The sequence below is a fragment of the Ischnura elegans genome, chromosome 3 (genome assembly GCF_921293095.1).
Source record: "Ischnura elegans chromosome 3, ioIscEleg1.1, whole genome shotgun sequence".
In the NCBI taxonomy this organism is placed as follows: domain Eukaryota; kingdom Metazoa; phylum Arthropoda; class Insecta; order Odonata; family Coenagrionidae; genus Ischnura; species Ischnura elegans.
In genome coordinates, this window is record NC_060248.1 from 28,300,758 (window position 1) to 28,314,759 (window position 14,002).

The window sequence follows — 14,002 nt, forward strand, 5'->3', positions numbered from 1 at the left end:
ATACGTCCAATAAATTTAGACGAACTACTTTTGGTGAATAAAATGAGCATTCGATATGAATTCGGAGGATAAAGGAGAATGAAAGCCGAAGAAAATGTGACGTTTGGAAAACGATGCTGAGAGATTATGATAAATTACGATAAGACATACTTACCTATTTCACAAACTAGATGACCAAAAAACAATGTAAAATCTCAAACAAATTTTACGCATGTGGGGAAGTATGGAAACAACAAAGGTGGGGTTATTTCGGCCAGAGAGAAAGCTTAAAGAGGAAAAGAGAACCAGGGACAAAGAGACGATAGAGAGACGATATTTGACCACAAAATTCCTTTAAATAAAATAGAGCATTTTTTGAGTTCCTCCTGAATGTTGGTCGCATTCCTTTTCACGCTATCATCTGAAGAGCGAGACCTTGATTGAAATACGGAGCGGAAGGATAACAGGGTATCAGGAAGAGACATTCAGAATAGTGAAATGTAGAATAGCGAACTGGCAGCACGCCATAAAGCGCTTCAACTAAAAATTCCCTTTGTTCGAGGTACTCCGGGAAATAAGCTCGAAAGAAGAATGTTAACTCCTACGAGAAACGCCAGTATTAAAGGAAATAATATGCATGTACATCGGGAATGTGCATACGAGGAACAGAACTTGGATAAGGGATAACCCTCCCGATATCCAATAAGTAAGATGAATACATACAGTTGCTTGTATCGAGTCAGCTATCATCGTGAGATTGCCCCCAGTTGAGTTCCCAATAGAACAGGAGAGAATTTTATGCCTTTCTGTCACATTTTCTTCGGTTTTGTTCCGGAAAATGTTGCGTGATGCTCCGGAATGCAAGTATAAAGGCATCAAGACTAAGGGGCAGAAAAAAGAGGGTGCTTTGATCCCGTGAGCGAGGGAACAACAAGGATCGCGAGGTGGCTCTCGAAGAATTGCGTGTAAATGGGATTGATTATATATATTTTTTGAAAGAACATGCCTACTTCTTTTCCACTGTGGGGAAAACGGCATCTGTATGAAGGGAGGGCGCTATTTTCACTGTAACAAACTCTTGACGGAGAGAGAACAGACTCGCTCCTTCGAAAGCAGACGGCATACTTCAAGTATCCGCGATTTTCGTTCAAAAATTGGTAGGAATTCAGAAAGGATCCAACAAAGCTGGAGATAATAGAGTCATAATTTGAGGAGAGGATAATAGATAGTACTACTAGCAGGAGATACAAGATGTAAATGGGCACTTCAAATGGTTTTAGCTTCACCAAAAGGAGTGGGATTTGAGGGATTTTCTTCTTTAATGACGATGGATTACCATGTTTGGAATGATTCTCCGAAACATCCAAACGAAATCGCGACAGGGAAAATTTTACATGCCTTTAATAATAAATCCATTGGAACGAACGGATAATGTATACAAAAATACATTAGGACAAGGAACAAAACATAAATTATCTCCCGTAACAGACATTTTGATCGCAAGCGATCCACGAGAATTTGCCGTAAAACAAATGAATAGAACTTGATAAGAATGGAAAACAATTTGAGCAACTGAAATGATTACATGTTACAGGGGTAAACTTATATCGTTAAATTTATTAGAAATTAAGAATGAACAACGCAATAGACCTATACCGGCACATATTACCACTTTCGGTTTTCCTTCCCCCGTGACTCATACCAGTCTTTCGCAAAGAGAGCGAGATCTAGAATCAAGATAAGGCGCCATTCGCTCGCATCGAGGCTTTCGGCGCGCAAAGGAGGCAAAGGTAGTGCGGGGAGGGCCCGTTCGGAGGCGCTGGCTGCTCCGATCTCCGTTTGGAGCCGCAGACGGCGGCGAGGGATGCCGGCGAGATGACGCCGAAGCGTCTTTACTCTTGCCGCTCCCCCGCATCCATTCGATAGCGAACCAAGTGAAGACGCAATGATGCAGAACTATAGAGACAATACACGATAACAACCAATAGTTTAACTCCACCTTTCACAAATTAGCGATATTCCCTTTCAAAGATGACACTAATCGACGATCAAAATCAAAATGAGGGTACAGTTCCAAGCACATATTTAAAAAAAGCAAAATTAATACAACAATCTGAGCCGAGGCACCGGTGATAATTATGTCACATGAATTGGAAAGCTTTATTTAGGGCAAAAGTGAAAACACTAGATTCTTTTTTCATACTGCAACAATTTGATCCGCATTCAGGGTAATTAATCTCAGTAATCTCTAAATGACATGTAGGTAATTACATTGATTTTTTTATGACCCGGATAATTTAATAAAATCCAACTATTTACAATGCGATACTTATTATTCCACCCATTCGTAATATTTTACCCATATTGGAAAGTAAAGGTGGAAAAAGCCGATATTATACGACGAAGAAAGGGGATCCTGAAATTCATAAAAGAGGGACGGGTATTAGGTAGGCGAATAAACGGAAATAAAAGAAGAAATGGTTCTACGCCCATGATTAGGGATGGTAAGACAAGCAATCGGTAACAAGAATGTACTGACACAGTATAAACATTTCCGGAGGTTTTAGATAGTCCTGCATCCATCTCATTCTACTTTCAACAACAGAGTACCTACTCCTAACAGCATAACATAATAGTAAAATAACAATCCAGTATTTGGAGGGTGCGCGGGAGAATAGATGAGAGTAGCAGCGGCCTCGATCATAGTCAAGAGGAAGGGCTGATGTTGAGATGAACGAGGAGCGATATCTCACCCAAAAGATCAACTCTCTCGAAGTGACTGCTCCAGACAAGATACGCCATTTATTACCCCAGGAGCAAAATGAGTGACAGCGTACAGGCTGCTGCCATTTTTTGCGGCAAAATAGAGAACGTTGGCCTAAAAGGGGCACGTAGAATGAAACATCAAAAGGTGGAAGGATGCTTCCAGCCGCAAATACTTTTGATGATCCATCAAGCTTGCAGAACCTGGGCGAATTAAAATTCTGAATTTTTTTCTTGCCTTTCTACTCATACCATTGCTAATGCGTCACAGCAGAAGAGAAAATAATTTCTAACTTACTCTCCAGATACGTCTCGACAAGGCAGGACTGATCAAGTTGGCATATTTCAAAGTGAGAAACGCCTATAATCATCACGCAAGACAAGAGTTTTAATGGAAGGTAAAAGAAGTACGTTCCAGCCTAGGAAGATGAACGGTGTATTTCAAATTGTATACTACATCAATTAATAACGGCAGGAAATTTTAAATTTTCAACGTCATAAATCCTGTGATAATTTCCATTGGAAATTATCACAGAATTTATGGACCACCTTTCCATAATGCCTTTTCTATCTGATTACCTCCAATTTTCCACTGAGATGTGGTAGTCATAAACGAGGTGGATTACTGCAGTTTGGTAATGCTGTTCAAGTTAAAACGGGCGAGTGATGATCTTATGTTGGAAACAAAAGAGAATTTTCAACACTACTTTAAGTAAAAAACTGGGATCAAAGGAAAAAAAAACCTTAACTACATAAATAAATACTCTCAAAAATTTAATATTTTCCATGATTTGGAAAATGGTCTCACCTTCGAAACTTTCCGCAGTAATTTCACAGACCCAAATTAACGTAATTAAATGGTTGATCATAATAAAATATTAAAGGTAATAGAACCCTGATTTTTGGTATTGAAATCCGAACCTTCACTCGATTGAGAACTGATACAGCTGAAAATAAGTGACGGGTAACGAAAACGGGTCGCCCGCGCAAAAAGACGGGGGAAGAGAATAGCAGGGAGGACAGGCAGCAGGCAGAGCGGAGGTGCGATTGAATGGTGCGAGCGCCGGGACCGTGCCATAAAGAGACGCAGATTACGGCGGAGACCCTCGTTAAAATGACGATGTTTGCTGGGAGGCGGAGGGCGGCATAAATATCCTTCGCTCTGAGAGGATCGCTGCCTCGGCCGACCCACTCCCCCACCCCAACGTGCATCGACGGCATCAGATTGATTCGGACGGAGAGAGAGAGAGAGGAACAAAAATCCTGAAAACGATGCTCTCATATGTACGCACTTAGTGCTGCTATGCATTTTATTGCGTCATCTGACCTATCGACATGCACAATATGTTTTTTTTTTCGCCGCCGCATCAAGGGATACCAAGCACTCAACCGACACGTATTTTTTTCCCCCTTTTGCTCCAAATGGATTTTTAGGAGTTTCCGACTCCGATGCATTGATCACAGGTGTTTGCATGTGCCACTCTAACAAGGGTGGTATCTACTCAAATACGCGTGCGTGAATCATTCACCTCGCTTATTTCCTTAAATATATAGTGTCCTGAAATACATGCTCAAACGGTCACGAATGAACTTCATTTTCACTCCAAGACACCGAAAGATTGTTTCATTTCACTGTTGCTATTGACATAGCAACAGTAAAATGAAACAACAGTGTTACTAAACATGGGATTCAACGAAATATCATCGAAATTGCATCATATTTTCAATTCATACCCTTTGTCCACTTTTTATAGGTTTGCTACCTTGGCTGTTTACTACCATTTTTGTAACAATCACTGAAATCGCTTCAGTCGTTCCAGTACTGGCAGGGGACCATGAACATGCGACCTCTACTAAACCTTCGATTACTACAGCACTTTTCCTATTCACGTATCTGTCACTATAAATTAGAAGAATAGATCATTGGAAAATCTTACAAGAGACAGATATCACAGTGAATAGATAAAGGCCTTCGACACTAAAGAAGAATAGAGTGGTTTAAGATGTCATAGACATGAGATATTAAAAGGGAGACATAATGGAGGTACCTAGAGACGAGAACAAGGGGGAAAACTTCCGAGAGGAAAAATCACAAGAATGCAAAAGAATTATCATGGTACACAAATAAATGGAGGAATACACAATACAAACCCAAGTATCGTAATACTGGTCGAGTGCATCTTAGTAAGAGTGAATATTTTGCTCCTCGGAATCCCTTTCCCAGCAAATATATGCAACGTTCAACCGCTGTTCCACCCAGGTAGGTGGGAGAGGGGGAGAGTGGATGCATGAAAAAGGGGAGGGGCAATTTGCCCTTACGTGGTGGCTCCTCGACCGATATCCTTCAAGCACGTGACCCACACCCAGTCCACACTCACGAAAGAGATACCGTAGATCCGTCACGGAGAGACTGAGTAATTCGGCGTTAACAGCCTTTCAGGGCGCCGCCACGGTGATTCCAAGGCATCCCCGCACGTCCGCGTCATGAATCGGCTCTCGGCGCAAACACGCGACCAACGCCCGCGAAGGCAGAGAGGCATGATTGAAGATTCTTGCGCGATCGTAAATTCGGCGGACGCTGACTCTCCGCACACAATCGCATACAGCACCGGGAGATAGCGCGACGCCCACTCCAGGTGGAGGAGATCTCACCGTAGGTAACTATAAACATGGGTGCTGAATGTGGCTGAACGCATTAACCGAATGACGAATACGGCATTGGGACGGCAGGATTTATGAAAGATACCTGTATAGTCACGATGTTAACATATATAAAAAATTATGCTCCATGACATTACGCCAAAAAACAGAAGACATAACACATAGATAAGTGTAAAGGAATTTCACCAATTTAACCGCCAGGTTAATCCATTAATTAATGAAAGAAGGAAAATATATAGACTTTTTAGCCATAAAAAACATCTTTGGTGAGGGTGTAGAAATAGTTTATATAAAAAATTAAAATATTTAATGCAGGCTCCACTCTAAGACTGACACTCATTTTATTTGTGAGTCATAAACTAAACGAACTTGCCACTCTCCACTATCATTGCATTTTCACTCGATATCAACGACTACACAACATCAGTTCAAAATTGTTTATTGAGTGAATCAGCGATCACTGGAATGTCGAGGTTCAAATAGGATAGGTCACGTGCGCTCATGAATTATAATACTGCAACCGCATGCGTTAAGGTCAACAATTGCTCTCCCCATTTCTTACTTCGAGGAGAAGATAAAGGAAGGGAAAGGAACGACGGTAAACCCCTCACAACGCTGCCGACGCCGTGCTAATGCAACAATATTTCCTCGCCGACCAGCACGGCGGCGACCAGGTGGGTGGTGGGCACAACAGTGGGGCGAAGGCAAACAAACCGGCAGCGTCGCAGTGAATTACGCCGATGCATCGGCACACGAAAGATCCATCAATCAATGGCCGTCGCGAGGGCTGTCGATTCCAAGAGGCAAGAGTCTATTTTGCAGCTGCGACTCTGTTGAATATCCCAGAGTTAAATGTCCTCTAGGCAGATCGCTTGCCGAAAGGCGCACCTCGGGCACAGGGAGAGAGATTGAAAGATGGGAGACATATTCACTGTCTCAATCATCACCCTCATCACATTAATATAGACAAGAACTGACGAATAAAGAGGGCCCTTTACAATGGTCGTGAAAACCTGACATGAGGGTATGGAACAAAAAGGTTGTCTGACAGAATCGTATCCCGTTCCACAAGCGAAAGATACTCGCATTACGACTTCTCATTACGAATTATCACCATATTAGGAATTGAAATGGATAAGTAAAACGAAAATCGTACAAATATTTTTAGCATTTTTTTAAACATGAGGCACGTCAATTCAAGGTGATATTTTGTGGTATTCAGTTTTTGGATAATATTACAGTCATTTACAATTTTCCATGATGAAATTTATTGAGTTCACATACTCTACTACACTGTATTTTCAGCAGGGCAATTTTAATACCATAATTATGATACGAAATTGACTGTTACGTTAGATTTGAATAATAGCAGGCACACTGGCTTCATTTTTAATACTTCACATCCCCTAATATCCGATAGCTTCTCCACCTTCAGCTTGGCTTAAACCTTAACTCCCTTCATATACAACCATACTAAAAATCAAGTATTTATTATGAGGGATTAAAGACATATTCCAGCTACCTCACGCAGCCAAAATTTTAAAAGACATAAGCGAGATTTAACTTTGATTTTTTTGCCTCAGCACTCAGATTCAGAGCCTTCCTGTAAAGGGCTAATGGAACCTTTCAGAGCTCTGATGGCCACCACCAAAAAAAAGAAGCCACACTTAAAGTTTGAGGATGGAGAATGAAGCGGAGGAGTGGATAAAGAGTAAGTGTGGGAGGTGAATGAATATACGGCATGGTCGAGGAAGAAGCGGTGGAGAGGGGGAGGGAGTGATTGTGGGTGGGTGGGGGGATGTGAACGGGATGTTAAAAGAAATGAGAGCAAGAGAAAAAAAAAACTCCACCGTCGTTATAATCGATGACCCTCGTAAAGCTTATCAAAGGGCCACCAGACAAACCTCAGACACGGACTTGGAACTATCGGTGATTAATGTTCTCCGGCATTGACGTCGACACAAAACACGGGCACGCGTGGACGCGTATCGACGACAGGATCGAAAGAGAAGCGGATGCCTGCCGTCACGGCCTCGCGTAGTTTCAGTTTAGCCCAAATAGAGGGAGGGGCGGGAGGAAAAAACAAAAGAGATGATGTTCGCGTTCCTTCCATGGCCAACGCTCAAGTGCCGGCTGAATTTTTCTGCGGAGCATAAGGAGGGAAGTTGGCAGGAGGGTCGGGGATATGGCGGATAATTATGATTACAGATGGACTACCGGCTTAGGCAGCTTAACATGGAAGACGACCAATCTCGACAGCCCCGCTGGCCTTTTTTACCTCATTTTATTTACATTTTTGAAGGGAATAAAGCCATCTATCCCTGAAATTTCATCCACTTCTTCTCCCTCCCACCTTTTAGAATGCTCTCCCAAAGCTCCGCCAATAATACGAAATAAAATTAACTCAATTAATGTACATTCTGAAACAATTCGCAAAATGTAAGAACCTATGAAGCTCCTTGCGGAATCACAACAGCAGTAAATCGTTCTTTTACCCTAATTACAGGGGAAACGTTCCCCGCAGAAAGTTCCACTTTTCTGAAAATGAATTTCCGTTTAGAATTCAAAAAATGTATGAATTACTATGAGAGTTGAAGGACAAATAACAACCGTCAGTGTCATTCATCCTTAAACCCTCATAATAATTTATACATTGCTCGAATTCTAAACGGATACTTGCTTGATTTTTTTTCGCTTCTAAAAATACACGATATCTGTTTTTCTTTGGCTCGATGTTTCTCTAAATAGATTCCATAGTTTACTAATATGTCCTCTTCATCATCCCAGCCAATTTCCTCCTCCTTTTCATTCATCTAATATCCCATCCTCATCTTTTCCATCACCTAGTAAGTGTATGTTCCACTCTTACACCCACCTTTCATTCCAAAAAGCGACCGCTTAACCTTATAACCATGTCTAGAAGGCTTCCTTAATCTTTTTCCTCTCAGCAAATCTCACAGTTTCCATTCTTCCACGTGCCTACGTCTCAACGCACCGAGTCAACACTTACCCTCCTTCCTCAAAGTCCACGTTTCCACACCCGCACAGCGTCACTTCACTCTCTCATATTTGCGTAAATAGCGGCCTTCTCAGTCAGAGGATAAAAAAAAGAGGGCGAGGGCTTAGTCCAGAGATAGAGAGAGTAGAGGCATTAGGTGCTTCAACGGCGGATGGGGGATGGAAAAAAGCGAGCATCGACCTCGGCGGCTAGGGGGGGCGCGAGTTCAGCTGTCGCAACGAAATATTTCGGTCCTCGCAAACCAAATGTTCAAGTATTCATAACGGAGCGGAAGAGAGGGAGGGATTGGAAAGCCAGCGGCCGCCGTTGCACGATGACCCCTCCTCCTCCCCACTGGCATTCTGCCTTGCCGTCCTTTTTTTTATCAACAAAAAAGCACCACTAGTGCATACCGTTGGCAAAACAACAGCCAATGCACGGAGGAAAAGAGACCCACGCACCACCACGACGCGACGGGGGCAGCGATTGCATTTTTTTGCTTCCCCTCCCCTGGGAATGAAGTGTTTTTCTAGTGCCCGGATTTATTCATATTCGTGCATTTATTTTAACTGGATAGGGTGATAGGGAGCACTGCGACCCAACGGCACGACCTCCTGTATCTAGGCGGGATGGCAAAGTGCATATGGAACGGGAGACTACGTAAGAATGAGTCATGAATACCTGTCGGGGATAAAGATTGCCGTGCGATGCTGAACTAAATGAAATGGCGCAGAGAGCTCGGATGAAAATTGCCCGCAGGCGTAGGGACAGAGCGAGAGAGACAAGGAAAGGGGGTTAGCAACTGGGGCATAAGGAAATATAGCGTGCGACGCATTAACTTGAATTTTTAAGCTGAGGCCTCCTCGCAAGGTAAAAATATCAAGGGTGACATTACGGGCGAGAGAAAAAAAAAACTTTAAAAAATTCCCAGAGACACCGGAGAACCAAAGCTGAATTCAAGAATTAATATCCTCTACGGTGTAGGAGGCAACTCTGGTACCAATTTCGTGTATCATCATGCCGAAAACAAAGCGACAAAAAAATAGTCAATCCGGGTACCGGGAGTGCACGGGGGGGTGGGGGTTTTGGAGGGGAGGTTTTATTGACCTCACCTCCCTGGTTGTCTTCGCAAAAAAAATACTGCTGGAATTAATTAGAATTCTGATGGAGAAAATGTCACGCAGACCGCATAAACATCGCTGCCGCGCTGATGGAAATTAACTCAGGCGAGAGAATCCGACAGAAAGCACGCCATCACTTCATGCAGACAACAGGGTTGGACCGAAAACTTGGTCGAGCACGGAGGTTGAACGGGGAGGGTGGGGCGGGGGGAGGAGAGAGCAATGCTATGGAATCGCCATAAAAAAATGCCGCGAGAAAAATAACTCTGTCGGTTGGGGGAGAGAGAGAAAAAAAAACTTTTAGAACACACATCTACGTAAAAAATCTACGGCTAAAAAATGGCAGATTCGACCGAATAATTTGTGACTCTTCCGTCGGATTAGGAAGGCAATGGAAAAACACGGTGTATAACTCTGCGTCACTTCACCGAACAACTCGGTACAAGGGCAACAGATTGCTGGGAACACGGATGAGGTATTGGGGAAGGGTGGGAGGGGCGGATGGTGATTTGATATGCGTACATAGTGGGAACATGACATATCGATATTAAGGGATCGGAAGCAAGCAAAGCGGCGCGGCGGAGGAGAAAACACGACAACAAGAATTCATGGGAGGTTAGTGGATGAGAATTCCGCAGAGAGAGAGTAGGGAACACAAGAAACGCGATGGTTGTTCATTTTTAATCCCTTATATTCCCTCCTCCCTTCGCACCGCCACTTCCCGATAATTGGCACGAGACAGCTCGATGGAGACGCGGTTGGCAGCGGGGAAAATTAACAAACTTCGGAACGAGCGACAACGATGTGGCATTACGATTATTCAAACGCTCCGCGAGGAGAATACGGGCGAACACTAGGGGAGTTTATGCGGTAGGAGCAATAAAAACACCATTAGCGAGGTCTACAATAAATCTAATTAGGGGGGAAATTTTCGCATTCGGTTGATAGAAAGATAGCAATTATTATTATTTACAAATTAAAAGCCGGAATTATTAAACCTGAGAATAGTGAGGACAACATCTAATGACCCAGGGCATTGTCGGCACTGTCAATGGTGTTTATGCCGATGTTCAAGCTCATAGAGCTTACGCGTTCTCGACTTTAAGTGACCTATACGAGTTTTGGTATTGTTTTACCATGGAAGAAGAGCAATAATTAAATATCACCTCCAATTCATATTAATTGACAACAGAATTATGTACCACCGAAAAAATATTATGCCTCTGCACATATTTCACGTCATTAAAAGAGTTATAGAGGTTAGCGCCAGTTAGCAATAGTCAATGCTTGAGCAGGCGGGTTTGTGCTCGAAAATTTTCGCATACTGTCAGGTAATTGGAATTAGATGTTTAATAATGACATTTAAACATATCACCTAGGAAACTTTAGGTGGCGTAAAATTCGATCTGTGGGTAAAGCAAAATCAATAAGCTCTCCATGTTTGATATCGGCAAAGTGGGGCAATGACAAAGGGAGACTGTTTCCAAAATAACGATTGGGAAGTAAGATAGATTAAAAACCACGTCAAAAGCATACCACTGTTGTTTTAACTGAAGCTGAACAGTCATTTGATGATATCTGACAAGAAGACAAAGCAAAGTTCTTTTCAGCCAAAAGTCGATGTATAGGTACCTCTTCGTACTAATGCAACGTTAAATGCACATTCTGAGTACATTAAAGTATGATGTATGCAATTATAATAAAGGTTTCTTCCATATTTACCATTCAATCTTAACATTCAAATGGAACAGAATGGCATGAAATTACTCTTGGTTATGGTCCTCTCCAAGATAGTCCCTATTGTCGCGAAAATACGGAATCATGAGACGCCGGCACCAGAGCTTACCCTTCTCAGATTTATATGGCCTTAGTCAAGATCGAAATACAGGAAAAGCCTGATATCATAATACTATTTAACCAAAAAGCACGAGAGAAACTCTCACATATTCGCAATCCTTGTAAAACAATAACACGTACAAATAAAATATCTATGCCCCGTAAAAGAACAATGCGTAAAACTAGAATCAAATCTTTTGATTGGTTGGTTGAGCAAAATATGAACCGTATTGCCAGTAATCCCTGGTCCGGAATGAAGCCGCAGCACCCACCGTCTCCTCCCCCCCCCCCCCCCCCGCCATCTCTTGAGAACGGAATAAAATACCCAATCGCCCCACCCCGCTCCACCTCTAAGCTCTTACTTCGACCAGGGGGAAATTGACCCCTCCCATGAAAACGGACTCCTTCCGCAGGGCGGACATAAACGAAAAAGTGAAGGGGCAGCATGCGAGTTGTTTGCTTCCCAAAAAATAACAGCAGCGATAATATCCCGGGAGCAACAAGGGCACAAAGGAGGAGGGAGGCGGGGAAGGAAGGTACGAGAGGAGCCTTGGAGTACGTCCAATAGGAGGACACAAGAAGGGTATTCGAGGGTTAATTCACGCGCGTTCCCTCAGCTGCGATATTGCCACCGATGCGAGAAAACATACAGCAACGGGAGGATATGGGGAGACAGATGACTTGTGAAAGGGAGTCGATTTCGAATGCAAGAAAAACTGCAGAAAAAATAAACGCCAAAGTGCACCCACCATGTCAGCCATACATTCCACAGAGTAAACTCAGTTCATCCACAATATTTCCCGTCAGAAGCTACAACGCAAAATTTATAAAACGATAATTTTAGGACCAAATAAATTGTCAAATTAGGAAGCACAGAAAGTAATGAATTTGATAATCTTTTATATCACCTTGGTCTTTTGGAAACGTTTGGAAAAAGATTGGACAAATTATAGGCCACATAATTAACACAATGGACTGTGAAAATGATCATTGAAGGAAAGTTGGAAGGGTAGATCAGCAGAGAAAGACCTAGGATGAAATGTATTGCGCAGGTGATGAAGGACATGGAACATTGATGTTTGTAGTTAAAGACTAGCTGAGAGGAGAATTGAGAGGCAGCCTACGTCAAACTAATCTTCGTATTCATCAATGATAATTCGGACTTCACAACTTCGACGACTCTCCTCTTTTACCTCAACATTCTTTGCAACTCTAAAGGCCCAGACCTTATAACTACATCACTTTCATGACTCGATTCGAGACAATACCGAATAGGATCTCTCCGACGGACGAATGCTCGAGCGCCACTCGCGAAAAGGAGAGAAGGGCACGAGGAGGGAAGAGTGAGCGAGTGATAAAGAAGGAGCGCTGAAGCCACACGGCACCAAATGAAGCACGGCCATTTCCGAACGAAACAAAATACACGGGAAATTGAGCGTCAGCAGCACGGGATAGCACGCTTGAGGCCATATTGCCACCGTGATTTTTCGGCCTTCCCCCATATTGGAAGGGACGAGAGGCGGGGAAGGAGTGGGGAGGTGAACGGAGAGTTTATTAATGTCCACGTGGGCGACCGAATGTGCGGCCAGAGTGGAAAACCTCCCCCTTGCGGCCCAAGATTAATTTTTCTTTCATACGCGCCCGTTCGGCCGCCAAAAAAAGGGACGAAAAAAAATCGCAGCGGTAGAACAACGCGGGGCATGTTTCTTTCGGCACATTCCGAGTCCCCTCCCCTCATGCCAATTTCCCCGGTCCACACCGCGTCCACGACACCATTACAGTCCAGCGCACGCCCAAGCCACCAAAGCTGCCGGACATGATAAGTTGACATCGCATTCGTATATTAGGATATTTATTATCATAAATTCGATGATTATAAAAAATCCCACGATCAGCTCCTCAAAGCGCCTCGCCATTTATCAATTTTAACTCAACCGAAATCGAAATGAGAGTAAAAAGAAACGCTCGAGATAAGGCGATTGACGTTGATTTTCATGAATTAATCACTATCATTACTAATCTACTAGCTCCTAGGTACGTCCAATTCTGACCACACCCCTAAGCACCTCCACATCAATATATTATATAATATTAATTTTTGATGAAAATGGTACACTTTTATTATTTTACGAAGGAAGATTAACCATTACTAACCCACATACTAGTTTAACTATCGCGATCTTAAATGGCAACATGAGAGAAAAACCAGCAAATAATGGGGATGTAAAGGCGATTATTAGGTTACGTGCCTGCAACGGTTTCAGATTCCAGTGAGATTAGGGTTTGGGGATGATAAAATAATGCAACACATTAACAATAATTGTGAATCCGAAACATCATTCGACTGAAATAAATATTTCCAAATGGAAATAATATTTATGTGTTATCAATATTTTTCACTTACATCATCATGGTCAGGATGTGGTGGAAAGAATACAGACCCAAGAATACATATTTTTCAATCCATGCGTGGTTTAATACAACGAGTAGGCAACATTACCTTCCTTTGAGATAGAAATTTATTTCAAATTAAATTGCCCACGATAAATTTCACGCATGCTAGGAAAAAGCGAGTTAGAGTTGTAGCCTTGCGCGTTTATTGAGATATACGACGAGAACCCTTATTTCACGTCCTTGTAATGAC